The sequence below is a fragment of the Rattus norvegicus genome, chromosome 7 (assembly GCF_021556685.1).
Source record: "Rattus norvegicus strain SHRSP/BbbUtx chromosome 7, alternate assembly SHRSP_T2T, whole genome shotgun sequence".
NCBI classification, from domain to species: Eukaryota; Metazoa; Chordata; class Mammalia; order Rodentia; family Muridae; genus Rattus; species Rattus norvegicus.
In genome coordinates, this window is record NC_141540.1 from 52,437,778 (window position 1) to 52,453,719 (window position 15,942).

A 15,942-nucleotide genomic window follows, 5' to 3' on the forward strand; every position below is an offset into this window, starting at 1 on the left:
AAAGACACATTTTTGGGGTGAGCAGTCTGAAGCTTTAATCAGCCACATTAAAAAGTGGCTTGGAATCAGGGTTCTCCTCCTGCCAGCACCACATGCTCTGAAGTCAGTTTTATATGTTTCCCAAACTATTCATTGGAAAAGATGAATTCTATCAGAAGGTGCCATGATGTCTCTAAGTGTATCTTGGGAAGGACATTCACATGTTCTTGGGAAAGTGGCAACAGGTGTGGGTAGTTTTTGATTTTCCTGTATTAGCTTACTGTTTGGTTAATAGAAATATTGATTGCAATGTGAGACATGTCTCTTTTTTTTTTAATGACAGTTGTAAAAAAGAAACGCTACGTAGAGAGTGGGGTTTTTGTCTGTTTGTGTTTCTTTTGTTTTTAAGTATATTTTGGGACTGGACAGATGACTCAGTAGGTAAGAGCATTTAATGCATTTCCAGTAGACCTGGGTTTGGTTCCAAACACTCATATCAGAGAGCGCACAACCACCTATAATTCTAACTTCAGGATTTATAATGCCCTCTTCTGGCTTCTGAGGGTTCATCACACACATAGTCACATGACCATTAGACACACGTGCATGCACACACACTCACACACCACACACATATGATAGATAGATAGATAGATGATAGATAGATAGAATGAGAAAATACATACATACATTTTTTAAATTATATTTCATCCCCCAAAGTATATTGATCAAACAACAGATATCTCTCAGTGAGCTCCTGAGGTAACATGTGCAAACACTTTGTCTTCATGAGGCTACACTCTGCTAGCAGAGTATAATTAATATGTAAGCAAGAAAATAAGTCAACACCATTTTGAGAGCAATACTTTAAAAAGGTAAAAGAAGGCTGTTTGAGTGGAGACTACCAAGGTGGAGACTACCTGAGACACAGTTGTCAGTAAAGCCCCCTCAAAGAATGGAATATTTGAGATGAAGCTTAATGCCGAGGAGAATTCCCCAAGAGAACTTAGACAGCCAGGAGCAATAAGTAATAACAAGTTAGTGGACTATGAGGTCAAAAAACCATGTAGGGCCTAGACACAGAAAGCCTAGCAACACCCTGAGAGATATTAAATGGTTTTGCAAAGGGAGACAAGGTTTGTAAACAAAAGGATGGCATGATTTGATGTGCCATTAAGATAATTTGGCTTCCTGCCCTTGGGACCTTTGTGTCCCTACTGAGTCCCATGTCCAGCTTCAATACAAGTGGTGCTTGGGGTTGGGGATGCCTAATCTTATTGCAACTTAATTTGCCATGTTTGGTGGATATCCCTGGAAGGCCCGGCATTTTCTGAAGGAAGATGGAGAAAGAATAAATTGGGAAGAAAGAGATGAGTGTGATGAGGAGGTGGGGATGGGGAGGGGGGCACAGAGGAAAGGAGGGGAAACTGTGGTCAGGACATAATATATGAGAGGATAAATTAATTTAAAAGGATAATTTGGCTTCTATGACAATAGAGAGTTACAGGGTTGCAATGGGATGAGAGAGAGAGATGGGGTGGCTTGGGTGGCTTAGAACAGAATGATGTGGTTGGGATAGACACCATGAATAGATATAGGCAAGGCATTTAGTCTAAAGCCTTCTCCTCAGTTACCGATTCTGTACCATCAGAGTCCTTTCAAAAAGTCCTTTGGATAATAGAAGAAATCCCTGATTTTCTAACCAATCATTAATTTGCTTTCTGCTAATACTATTGTTTCTTCTATCTCTGGTAATACAGGCTCATCCCTATTCTCCTGAATAATTTATGACATTAGCCCTGAGTAAAATTGATCAGGGGTGTTTTGAAAGCAAAAGGTTGACCTCTGAGATCTTACTGAAAACTGCCGTGTTCTGTTCCTTCCATTATCTTTGGATATGCCCATTTGGTCATAAGTAGTCATTTGTATTTCTATTCAGTCTTCATTAAATCACCTCAGGATTTCCTATGGCTCATTAGAAAGACTTACATATTTAACCAGGAAAAAATTGTCTTTTGCTGTTTACATAGGATGCAGTAGAGTTCTGTTTGCTTGAACATGAACTTTGTATCTATGCCCATCAAGAGAGCTATTGTAGTACACAGTGTCTATCCCCTTGAGATTAAATGGTAGCGACCATTTCAAAACAATCAAGATATACCCAAGCCATGTCATCCATGAATTTTCTGGTGAAGTCACTCAAAAAGATCTAGAGTACCTCTTGCTTGATTTTTAATTAACTTGATCTTTGGAGTGTCAGAAAAGATCTACAACACTTAATAATTTATTCTAATTGTTTTAAAATTTTTTCAGACTTACTAAATCTAGTCAACTAGAAACAGATCTTGAATTATTTTGGTCAACATTCAAAGACCATATGATCAAAATACTTGTCAGAAGACAGTCTTACTATGTATCAAATGAATATTTTTAAAATCAGAAGTAATATGTGCTCAGAATGTAGATATAATGAAGTCACTACGAATGGGAAGTGGATAAAAAAAGAAAACCAGATTGAATGTGTGCTATACAGGAGGGAATTGTCTTGTTATACCTTCCTGAATTTTAAATTCTGCTGAGCTAAAATTTGTCTCTCATCCTCACTTCTGTTCTAGTGAGAATACTAGGTTCCGTTTCAAAAAACAATGCAAAAATAGGAATACTCTGCAATTACTTTAAAGAAATCCAAACAGAAAATATGATTAAAAGGCTGGCCATCTGGCTTGGAGAAAGAGCCATGTTTACTCAGCTTATAGGGAATTGTTTACTTTTAAAACATGACTTCATGCACACATTTGGATTTTCATTCTGATTTTCAAGGAATAAAAAATGAAGAGGAATACTAACACTTTTTCAGACATTAATATTCCAAAACATACCTGAGACCAACGCCTGTCCATACCCTCCAGCGTTGGGCAAGAATAGGATAAAGAACTCATCAGCTATGAAGCCACCACAAACCACAACAAATGAACATGAATATGGTAGCCAGCATTTGTCCAATGCCTCACTGACCCTTCCCCCTGCCCTGCAGACAGAATTAATGCTCCCACCAACACTGGTCTCCTTTTTCTCTACACTGTTTAGCATTTACTGACCTTTTTTAACCTTTTAAATAGCCGTTTCGGGAGTCAAGAGATCTCATTTTGGTTTACTGCTTCCCTTTCCCAGTAGTTCAGGATGAAGAACTTATTGATTGATTGATTGATTGATTGATCTATCTATTTGTCATTTCTCTTTTGGTTACTTATCTTGTTTGGGAAATAATTGTCTAAGTGCTTTGGCTGCTTTTTGATTAACTGTTTATGTTTTGCTATTGAATAGCTTGATTTCTTTAATACATTTTTGATCTTAGGCCGTCATCAGATCTATGATTGCGAACATTTTCTCCCAGTTTCTAATTGCTTCATTACTTTATTGTTTCCTTCATGGTGAAGAAGCTTTGTTTGTTTCAAGCAACTCCATTGGCCTCTTTTTCTAGCTCAGGCTATATATGTCATATATGCATAACCCAGGTTCAACACAGAGAGAAAACCTGCCATGTGTCTCTCTGTGCCTGGTTTACTTGCCTTACACTGACTATGAAACCCTCATAACCCAAGTTATCCACCCAGCGTATCCACTGATCCTACGAGATATAAGGTACCAATATCAAAACAGGGATGGGGAGAATCATTCTGGGGACCACAATGGCCCCTCTGAGAGCTGACAATGAAATCTGTTCTGCAAAATCCATGCTAAAATAAAAGTCAAGTTTGCGCATGAAAAAGCAAGATGTCAGCGGTGGATAGAGGTACTAATCACAAACTCCTGCTGGTTTTCAGTCTAAAGCTTTTAACCACTGTTTAAAACGGTTTAACTGTGTTTAACACTATTTTAGCCATGTTTGAGCAAGGAGGGATGATCTTGATTCCTAGAACCCACAAGGAGATAGAAGAAGAAAATGAAGCCCACAAAGTTGACCTCTAAAACACTCTCTCTCTCTCTCTCTCTCTCTCTCTCTCTCTCTCTCTCTCTCTCTTTCTCTCTCAAAAAGTAAATTCACTTTCAATGAATCACGAATCTGCTGAGTCATATATCGTGTGATATAGGTAAATAATGAGATGGCTCTTCCCAGGAGTTATACTGACCCTTACTTTGTTTGCCTGCTACCCTTTTGGATACTGGTATATTGCTTAGTCCCATTCACCTTCAGGGTATATGAGAAACTCTAAGACTCTGAAGATGAAAACAGTTTTTGGATCCTTATTCATTTATGATGTGTGGCTATGTGATAATTTGGCTACTTAAAAAATCAGGCTCTACCTCTGTCGCTGTAGGAAGCCACCAATCTAAAATTCAGTAAAAGTTACTTATGAGGCGATTAAGAAAGAGAGGAAACAATGCAAACTCTCTAAAACATGTCCATCTGTGACCATTTAATAATACATTTCGGTCATGACAATGCTGCTGCTGGTGGTGTTAAATGCAATCCTGCTCTCCACAGTGCAGGTAGGCAACTTGAGAAGTCTGCTGTTTACTCTGAAGCCCCGGAGTTGCTGGCACAACACTAGAAGACTTTCAGCTAGAGGGTGGGTGCAAAGTAGGCAGAACAATTTTTCTAAAACCTGATTTGCATATTTTGGAGGCATTAATTGGAATAAAAATAGCACCTTTAAAGAACAAAGATTGGGGGCTGGAGAGATGACTCAGAAGTTAAGAGCACTGACTGCTCTTCCAGAACTCCTGAGTTCAATTCCCAGCAACTACATGGTGGCTCACAACCATCTGTAATGAGATCTGATGTCCTCTTCTGGCGTTGTCTAAAGACACCTATAGTGTCTCATGTAAATAAATACTCGTATAAATAAAACAAGTAAATCTTTAAAATAAATACAAAGATTGGGAGAATGTCTCTGTACTAGTGGGTGCTCTAAGGGAGGCATTTGGGGGAGCAGCACCCCCAGATCAGATCAACAAAGGACTCTGCCTGTTGTTTGTGGTATCAGGCTCCCTTGGGGGAGGTCCTTGATTTCTTCCTCACAGAAGGGATATTGGCGCTCCCACCCAGTGAGTGACAGGCTTCGCAGGTTCCTATCTCAGTAAAGGAATCACTATATTCCCTCATATTAATTATAGATACACTATGAATGTCACTTGTATTTTTCACCTTCCTGGAGTGAATTAGCATCATATAGACCCTGATAGGGAGAAATGTTAAATATTTGAAATCTTTCCAAACTGAAATTCTTTATTGCATTTTGTGGAAATGCTGTGGTTTTTCCTGCCTTCTTCATCAATTATTTTCTTCATAACACTTTTTTTCCATGTTCCGAAGCTGCGCCTGAATGATGACACTCCAAATAACCCCAGCCATTCTCACTGTGGGTTTGAATGAGAATGGCTCCCTTTCTTTCTTAAGGGTTACTATTGTTGTGATGAAATTTCATGACCCAAAGCAACTTGGGGAGAAAGGGGATTATTTGACTTACATATCCTGAATCACAATCCATTGAGGGAAGCCAAGGCAGGAACTCTGACCAGGAAAGAACCCGAAGGCAGGAGCTCATTCAGAGGCTGTGGAGGACTGCTGTTTGGTGGCTTGCTTTTCATGGCTTGCTCACCCTGCTTTCTTATAGCACCCAGGGCTACCAGCCCAGTGGTAGTAACACCCACAAAAGGCTGGGCCCTCCCCCATCAGCCTTACAGCCTAGTCTACAACCTGATCTTTTGGAATCCTTGCTGTAAAACTAGCCAGCACACCCTATTAGGCTCATATATTTGAGTGTTTGGTTCCTAGTTGGTAGGACTATTTTTGGAAGGATTAGGAGGTGTGGCCTTGTTGGCGGACAAGGCAGAAGGTAGAAGACAAGGCAGGCTGAAACTTCAAAAGCCTATCACCAGGACCAGAAACAGTCAGAGTCTGTCTGTCTGTCTGTCTGTCTGTCTGTCTGTCTGTCTGTCTGTCTGTCTGTCTGTCTCTCTCTCTCTCTCTCTGTGCCTGTGTGTGTGTTTCTCTCTCTGTGTCTCTGTCTCTGCCCCGCCCCGCTTGTGGATAAGATGTAAACTCTCAGCTGCTGCTCCAGCTTCATACTCGCCTGCCCACTCTGCTCAAAGTTGGTCAACATCCCCCAATTAAATACTTTCTTTTATAAGGTGCTTTGGTCTCTTCACAGCAAAGGAACAGTAACTAAGACGCTCATAAAGTGCATGCTCTTGATAGTTGTATTGATTTACAGTTTAAAAACGAATACTAATCACTGATTTCTCTTCACTCTCTTCCTATCCCACCCCACCCACTCTACCTCATCCCATTGCAGGCCCTTGAAGAAAAGCTAGCAGGTCAATCATCCAACAGTCACAAATTTGGAACCCGTGCTCCGGAATCCCAGCACATAGAAAAAGGAAAAGAAAACACCAGTAAACACCTGTCACAAAACTGTGAACACATGGTGTATCCATCCTTTACCAAGACAATTCGACATCTTCCTCCTCTGGGCACCAGCCCCCGTTCATTGCTTTTTTACCTACTCAGACCTTCCATTCATGGCAGTGGAAATGCAGTGTGTTGAGGGAGAGAAGTATTCCAGTCTGCAGACTGAAAGAGTGTAAGAATAAAGTCTGTGACTTTTGAACAAATCACCTGGGCTAGGATTAAGTGAATCTTTGGTCAAGGCTCTTCCAGAGATTAGCAAACCCTTCATTAGGCTATAGTTCAAACTGCATCAGTTCAAGGTTGTGGCCACTTGAAAGGAACCTCATATCGACCTCTGCCCTAACCCTTTCCACAGTCTATGTTGCTGAGCTGTCTGAATTGGAATTTGATTCAGTTACAAACTCAACCTCCATTCTCCTCTTGAAAATGCCAAGTTCTTATTCTATATAATCTGTTCTGAACTTGGAAACAGTTGGCTTTTTAGTTTTCATTCCTACCAATATCCAAACACATCAACTGAAGTTTTTTATTTTAGAATATTTTAGCTGAACTTTTAATTTATTAGAAGTGCAGGTTGGAACTTAATGCTGTCCTTTTTTAGAAAGTTAAGTATTGCCTGTATCTATTATTAGTTTAGACAGACTACAATGTATATTTGTTCCAAAATATATATATAAGACCAGAGTACACTGGTTATAACTTGGTTCTTTGTTTGCCAAGGGTCACTACTCTGGTAAGAGATTCTCTAGACTTTATGGATTCCTTCTCATTTGATATATGTAAGCTGCCCTCAATATTTTCTTGTTAAATTTTATTTATTCATTTCCACTGATGAACTTTGGAGAAGTCTAAACCCATCCTGCACACATTGATGTACTTTCATAGAAATCTATTTGATATTTTAAATCTTGGAGATTTATAATACTGAACTATAACATGTGCACATAGATATACATCAAAAGGGATATCTCACACAAAGTTTAGATCGGTAACCCTAAATACAAATTTTATTTTTTTGGCAGTCTAAGATCAAAGGTACTGGCCCTTTTATATTGACATATGTGGAACCCAGTGATACCAATATTGTAAATGACAGATACTGCTTTCTCCAAGGGAAAATCGATTTCAATTTGCATATTCCCACTTGTAAATAAGCAATCAGATTTGTTCAGCTTTCATAAAGATCTGTTAGCACCTCCTGTACACACAATTTTTTTTTAAATTTTGAGTAAATCTAGACACATAATCTGGTTTTCCATAATGTAATGAATAGACACTTAAACACCTTAAGCACAAAAATGTACACAGACACACACAGACACACACACCCAAAAGAATAACTGCCTAGTTAAAGCAAGCAGATGGGTCATCAAAACAGAGTCCACTAGTTTAATATGTCCATTCTTTTTTGCAAAAGCAGAAAATGGTTCCCCAAGCTACAAAGAATTTGGTATTTCAGATAGTCCTCTAGCATAGAAATTTGTGAAGTTCAGCTTACAAGCCATCTTCCTGAAACTAAACAAAACCAATTAGACATACCCAGCATGTTTTGTCTCGCACCATCGGGTGGTACTACTGTCAAGAGCAATGTCTTACTGCTTTAGATAGTGCATTGCCCACCGGATGACAAACAGCCAGAAAACCAAGAGCTACACCAATTTATTTCAACCCTATCCTGTTATGGTAACAGATTCCCATCCTCAAAAATATATCCTTTTTTTTTTTACTAGAGAAAGGTTGGGGGGAGGGGTCAGTGAGGAGCCAGAATGTTATATAAAATAGGCCAATAAAAGGGACAAGCATGACAAAAAGAAATAAGTGCAGATTATAAGTATTATTCAGTTTGAAAGATAGTTCTCATTTTTATAAAAAATGTAATAAACATATATTTTAGTTATCATTTAAGAAAGAAATATTAAAGCTATTCAGGAGATGCCACAAAACTCTCATAAAAGGAAATCATCTCACCCTTATAATGAGAAAATGGTCATTTCAACGAGTTTCAGTACATTGTATAAATTTGGAGCTTAAGACGATTATGTTTTCCCTTAGCTGTTACGTGTTTAGTTAATACCAAACTTAATATATGGTTTCACATCAGTACAAGTATTGTCAGAAGCCACTATGAAATAAGCAGGTACTTTTTAAGCTGGTGTTTTCTAGAAGTCTTTGAATTTTATGCTTCATCTGTACAACGTGTAGCGCTGATAAATGTATGCCAGGTTGTTTGTCGAAATGAAGCAATCCATCATATGTACAGAAGCCAAGGGATAGGTTATACGTCTTCACGGTCTTACATACAAATGGCTGGTTCTCTTTAGCGAAGTTTATCTCATTAAAATGTAAGCATTTCCCTGGAATTTTAATCAAAAGTGACACCCCCAAAGACTTACAGAAGCCGCTGGTGCATCTCTGAAGTTTCACTGAAGCAAAATTGAAAAGGAAGAACAAATCCACCATGATTTGTACTGAACTTCTCTATTCCCAAGAATCACAAACAAAGCCTCTCACATGGCTGATGTCATCCATTAAAAGAAAAGGCATCGTACGTAGACTGGACTTCCATGCAGTTCAATATAAATATAATAAATGGGGTGTTAAAAGTTAGGAAGAAATGGTTGTGACAGGAACCTGATGGAGTGAATCTCAGCTCCCTCCCTTGGTCAAGTGCAAGTAACTCTCTCTGCACCTTTTCCCTGCTATGATACTAAGGCAAGCACAAAAGGTAAAAGAAATCCTGAACCTTTTCACTGGAGCATTTACATTTTGATTCTGCAGTCATTTGCAACAGAACATCTGCAGGGAGATAATGAGCTTAAATTACAATTGACTTTGGAAGAATAACAGACTCTTGTGTTCCTCAATCTTGTAATCAATAGGGAATTCTCTAGCAATGAGAGAGCCACCGCTATCTTTCAAGACAATGCTAAGATCTAAGTAAAAAAAAAGTCTAGCATTCAGGGGTTTGTTAAGAATGGGAGTTTGTCACTAAAAAACTTGGCTAGAGACAAATTATACCTATTTACAAATGTGGTTCTCAAACATGGCATCAAGGATCTTATTTCCTTTTACCTAGCTGTACATTCAGGACTCTAAATGTGGTACACTGCTTTCAACATCTATTACTATTTGTGGGTGTGGGAATGAGTCCCTGGATTTCTTACCTTTTAGCTGGGCTTTGCTTGTAAGCACTCCTATTCTATACTTAAGCTTCAAACAAGATGTCGACACAGACACAGAGTATTCTCCGAGGTTTCTGGGACCCCTATGAGTAAGACCTTCCAGGGCATCCTATCCTTCTTTAAACCCAAACACTATAAGACCAAGTAATGTGACTCTGGTCCTGCAGACGTGCTGGCACTCTCCAGGCACTCAGTGAATATTTGTTGAATGAATGAATTACTGAAGAGGATGGTAAATGAATTAATTTTGACTTCTGACTAACATATATTGGCATTATAATTTTATAATTTTGCATGTCATAGCCAGAGCCAGAATTTCCTCTAAGATACATCCTGGAATCAAATTAAATTAAATATCTCAAAGATTCAAGGACCTTTAAGTCAGAAGCAATGCTTGGGAAATATACATATATATATATATATATATATATATATTCTGAACTTTATATATAATGAGTAAAACTCTCTAGTTCTTTACAAAAGCACATGGATAATTTGGCATGCAGGCTTCAAAATAGAACTTTATTTCTAAAGTTTACAGAACACTATGCTTTAGGCTTTTTTAAACAGTTATATCATCAAACATATATTACCCTATGACACGTGTATTTTTCAAAGGATCCATGGTCATTGAAAGCGCCATTTCTAAACTTCTGCTTCCAAATGCCCCCTCTTTCATCATTGACTCCTAGAATATACCTGAGCTAAAAATTACTCACTTGTCACCTCCCTCCCAAACTTTTCCGTGTATTTATTTATTTAACAAATATGTCTGTGTTCCTGGCACATGCTAGATTCTAGAAATGCGATGCGAAACAAGTCAAATGTAATCCAATCCTAAAGTATACTATGAGGAACTCTTACTCTGGCTAACTAGTTTATCGTTGACTGGGTTCTCATCACACATGCTCGAGCAACAGCAGCAACAAGAAGCCCTCACTGCAGCATGGGAACCATTCAATACTTCCCACGTAGACTTATGTGAGCTTGCCTTTCTGAACATAACCCCTCAAATTTACCCCGTAGTTTAGCCATAAAGCAGAGTTACAGCCCAGGGAAGTAGGCTATTTTAAAATTTCATCAGTATCTACCAGGTTTCAGCTTCAGAGCTTTTCCCACCCAAGCTCTATTAACAGGGCTCCATTTATACACAGAAGAACTGAAGCACAGATCCATGACTTTTCCAAGGTCATCCGGTTAGCTGGTGGAGTTGGGGGTTTGAACCCAAGAAGTCCAACACAGTGGTCCATGTGCCTAAGGATTATCCATAGGCTTTGGGGAGTCACTCCTGTATTAAAGCGAATGAATCATTGTATATAGAAATATCTTGAGTTTGTAGTGAGTAAAAAAAATATTAGTAAATTATATTTCATTATAGCCAACAAATCACATCAGAAACTATGTGATCAGGACTATACCTGAGTCTTACATGATGGCCTCATGAGCTACAATACATCAAGCCAGGGACATGCATACAAGTTCAGATCCAGAAAATTTCTACTTGTGAAAATGTTTCGATGACTTCAGAATTATTCATTGTCAGCCACTGTGTCTATTTGGTGCTACAAACAAAAAAAAAATGAAAGAACAAACCCCTGATCCAAGGGCTTATAAATACACAGTGTGGAGATGAACCAAGGGCATTTCATATTTATAGGGAAGGATTGGCCAACTGTTCCATTTCTCACCATTGCATGTACATTGTGTCTTTCCAATTGTTTGCGTTGTTTTTATGAAAGAGCTGCAAAATTGTGCAGTGGTTCAACATGACCAAAGTGGTATTATGCTGCTGGGAAGTAAACGTATTAGATACCAGACTGGAAGTACTGTTTTTTTTAATCATCATGGGAGGGGGGCATCAGTTGCTGATATGTGTGTGTTCACAAGTGGACTCTCGAATGTTTTTCTATTCATAGCACATAGTTAAATCTTTTTGTAGAGGGATGAGATTCTGTAAAGGAAGAGTGAGCACACTTTTTTCTTTCCTCTTTTGCATTCCACATAAGAAATTCTGAGGCTGGATTTTGGAGGCGTTGAAGACATTCTACAGCGGACACCAATTTGGTTTTTGAACTCTCGTCTTAGATGTTATCTGCCACAGCTCTCTGAGTTTTACAATAGAAAAGTTATTCCAACTTTCAGAATTCTTCAAAAACCTGACAAGAATAATTGTTTACATAAAATAACCATTTATATAAAAAACTGTCAGACTATTAAGATTCTCCAAATATGAACATTGATATGGTATCAGAAAAGAAGGTCATTACATAGTGCTCTTATCGATATGTGGAAGTCATAGATCATGAAACACAATTAGAATAAAATTTGCCACATGGTTTAGGATGTAGACTCCAGAGTCCCATAACTGAGAAATGGCATGACATCTTCTTCAACACAAGGCTAAATACCCTACCACTATATCAGACTACGAATCAATTCTAAATTAGTTGCTTGAAATAAGGAGCTTGTTTTGTGTGTCTGTCTGTCTGTGTATCTGTCTGTGTCTGTTTCTTGGTATGTGTGAGTCTGTGTTTTTGTGTGTGTGCATGTATGTGTGTGTCTGTGTGTATCTGTGTGTGTGTTTCTCTGTGAGTTTGTGTGTGTGTCTGTGTGTATCTGTGTGTGCATCTCTCTATGAGTTTGTCTGTGTGTGTTTCTGTCTCTGTGTGTTTGTGTGTGTATGTATGTGTTTATATCTGTGTGTCTCTCTGTGAGTTTGTGTCTGTGTGTGTCTGTGTGTCTGTGTGTGTCTGTCTCTCTGTGTGTTTGTGTGTATGCATGTGTTTATCTGTGTGTGTCTGTGTGTGTATATATGTGTGTATTTGTGTTTGTGTGTATATGTGTACGTGTCTGTCTCTCTGTGTGTATGTGTGTATATGTGTGTGTGTCTGTCTCTGTGTGTCTGTGTGTGTATATGTGTATCTGTGTGTTTGTGTGTGTCTATGTCTGTGTGTGTGTGTGTGTGTGTGTGTGTGTGTGTGTGCGTGCATTAGGTCTAGAAAGCTTCCCTATTGTTCTAGGAACATTTAGGGGTTTCTTTTTATTCAAGCCCAGACATCATCAGAATTGAAAATTCAGCTCCATGCAATTTAAAAAAGACTTAAATATCTAATAGTTTAATTGAAGAACATAAAGATAAAAGCAGTGATCTTTATCTTCATTTGAAATGTGTGTGTTAGTGTGTACATGTGCATGTGTGTGTACATATGTGTGTGCATGCGTGTGTGTGTGCATGCGTGTGTGTGTGTGTGTGTGTGTGTGTGTTAGGTATATGTGTAGGTGTGTACCAGTGTTTGTAGGTTTGTAGGTGTATGCAGGTGTGTGTGTGTGTGTGTGTGTGTGTGTGTGTGTGTGTGTGTGTGTGTGTTTGATCCAGAGAACAACATCAGGTACTTTGCATTATCATTCTTGTCTTGTTCCTTTGAAACAGTGTTTCTTGTAGAGATGCACTGCTGGGTAACAAATTCAATAGTCTTCCTGTCTTCACAGTGCTAAGGTCTAGGCGAATGCCAACACGCCTAGCTTTCCTTTTGCTTTACTTTGCTTTCTTAGCTTTGTTTGACATGAATGCTGGGGATTTGAACTTGGGATCCTTCTGCTGACTGATCCTTCTCTCTTATTCACTTAGCCTTTCTGACCTGGGTTTTATTCTCCGAGTGTGGAGGCTTTTGTAAATATCTTCTATGACCCCATCTCCATGTCCCATTTTCCACACACACATTATTCCATGGGAGAAACTCTAAGGAACAGAAGTGGGCTTCAGGTCATCAACTCGACTACAGGATGCATATCCCAACCTGCTCCAATTGTGAGACTAACCATGGCCATAACTTCTTGGTTATTGAGGTGAATAGAAGTTACTATAAAGAGCAAAAGGTTTAGTTATACTTTGTTGCAGTAAATATTTAAAAAGGAATTTTACCACCCCATGCTTTAGCTGGCTTCCGTGGGCCATGTGGCATCTGTGGGGTATTTTCATCTCAATCAGCAAAGCCACACCAGTTCCATACAGAGTCTGCCTATCTCATGGCTCTCGTAGGATTCTACTCATATTCCCAGCATCCACCCCCTGTGGTTATAGTCATAACTCCCCGTTACCCATTAAAATCAAAACTCAATAAATTGTAATTTAGCAATAAGATTTAAATCTTAAATTCTCAATCCACAACACTTCCACATGAACTCACAACAAATTGATAATGATATAAAGCACCCTCCTAGATAAGACAAATTGTCCTATAAAAATCCATCCCTTATGAAATATTCATAACTACCTGTGACCATTTAAGGCCACACAGATCTGGGTTGTCCTTCTCTGCCTCTACCTTGGTTCTTCTCCTCTCTCCGGCCTTACCATAACTCTGTCCCTAACTTACTTTTTCACTTTCCAATCACAGGCCTTGCCTTATCTTGTGCCTGTCTTCACCAGCATAAAGACAACAATCTCTAATCCTTAACCTTTCTGTCACCTTGTCAACACTAAGTTTTGTCTGAGATTAACCTTTATATTCTAATATAATTTAGATATGTGTCCTGTAGGGGACCAAGCAGAAAAGCATAATGGTCTACTGAAAGATGTCAACGCTTTGTGGAAGCTGTCAGAGTTCCCATGGAAGTGGGTAGTGGACCCTGACCGAAACTTGATGTGCCAGAGTGTGGGGGTACCCCACCCTCTGAGAGGAGAAGGGGAGGGAGGATGAAGAGAATGTCTCTGTGAGAGGGGACTAGAAGGAGGGGCGTTTAATGTAAGTAAATTAACTTTTAAAATGCACACAGCTCCTGCAGAAGATCACTTCCCAACATCCACTGGATGGCTTACAATTCATTGTAATGCAAGATCCAAGGAACCTAACCTCCTCCCCTGGCCTGCATAAATGGATACCTGTACTCATGTGCACAGACCCACACATACGTGTAATTGAAAATGAAATCAAACCTAATGTTTGGAGAAATGGAGATTCTCATTCTCTCTTAATCAGGCATTTTATATATACATATTAGATGGCCATAATCTATACTGTGTAGAAGATTTCTTGAAATGAAAAAAAGAGAGAGAGAAAGAGAAAGAACGTGGGTAATGGGTCTCCTGCCCCCTTTCTCTTCTACACTTCAGCCCACATGGTTAATGGGTTTGGTACCCCCTACATACCACAGTGCTGTCAAACCACAGGTCCAAAGCAGCAGGGCCAATGGTCATGAACTGATACTTCCTAAACTGTAAGGGAAGCCAACTTTCCTTTATGTACACTGGTTTCTGCCTGACTCATAATTCATAATGACAACACAGTTGACACATACACAGATTACTCTGCATTAATCCTACATGAAGTATCCTTTGGTCCTTTTATTAAAGGATGAAATCATACAAGACCCTGAAGGAAATACTCATATATGGGATGTAACCTATATATTTTTTTCATTAAGTTAGATTGCAGAAAGGAGAAATGCCTCACACGAGTTTAGTTTCAAAGAGGTTCATTGTTACCTAGAAGTTTCCTGTGAGTCTTTATTAAATAACCTCACTGGAGTATTTAAAAAATATAGTAAAAGAGCTGGTACAATTGAGAGGCAGACTGGCCACCACAGGGAAGGAGACACATGGAGAGCTACCCATGGGTGTGCCTTGTAGCACAGTGATCGGTAGTCTAGTCCTCACCGTTGCAGATCTAAGATCATGTAATTTCTCTGAGAAACCTAGAGAGGGAGTTTCACTTAAAACTTATATTTCAGATCAATATTAATGGTTCCCTTCATTTCACAGAAGTGTCTCGTGGCAGAGAAAACAGTGTGTGGTCAACCCCTGCAGGAGAGATAATAGTGTGCCCAAGGTTCAGCTTAACTTTCCTCAATCCACAACATGGCTTGAAAGGATTCTCTTTTCTGTTGCCAAGTAACCCAAACCAACAACTGAACACAAGTTTTAAAAGGAGAAAGCAAATCAATTCCAATGCACACCAAATCCAAGCCCTAATGGTAAAACTCTTGTTTCTTATCCTTCGCTCTTCCCTGTGTAGACTTGTCTCTCCTCTTTCTGTTTTCTTTTCTCCAGTTGTTTTCTTTCCCATTGTAGGTCACTCTCCTCTAGAAACACTGCAAACTAAATGGGACCCTCCGCTCATAAAAGAGGGCTGGATTAGCACTAACAACCAAACGATAACCTATTTCAGTTGGTATCAGCTAGGGATTTATTCTGTATTTAAGCAGCTGATGTTTGTGTTTCTATAGCTTCTAAAGAGCTAGGCAGTTAACTGACCAATAAGGTAGCTATGGCAGATCACCAAGAAGCTCTTATATAATGCAGATGTCGGAGTGCGCCACCTTGAGGAAGAGAGGGAAGGTAGAGAACTGAAATGTGTATCAAAAAGT

At 39.1% G+C, this 15,942-nt stretch overlaps 1 protein-coding gene across 2 annotated transcripts in view; it reads left to right on the forward strand.

Annotated features, from left to right (window-relative positions):
• Positions 1 to 11,393, forward strand: part of Lin7a (lin-7 cell polarity scaffold A) — a 155,552-nt gene extending 144,159 nt beyond the window's left edge. Inside the window, 1 exon segment of one of the 2 annotated variants that reach the window (NM_001408921.1) lies at positions 6,279 to 11,393. The gene's annotated coding sequence lies outside the window, so the exon portion shown is untranslated. 2 annotated transcript variants of the gene reach the window in all.
• Positions 11,394 to 15,942: the final 4,549 nt, after the last annotated feature.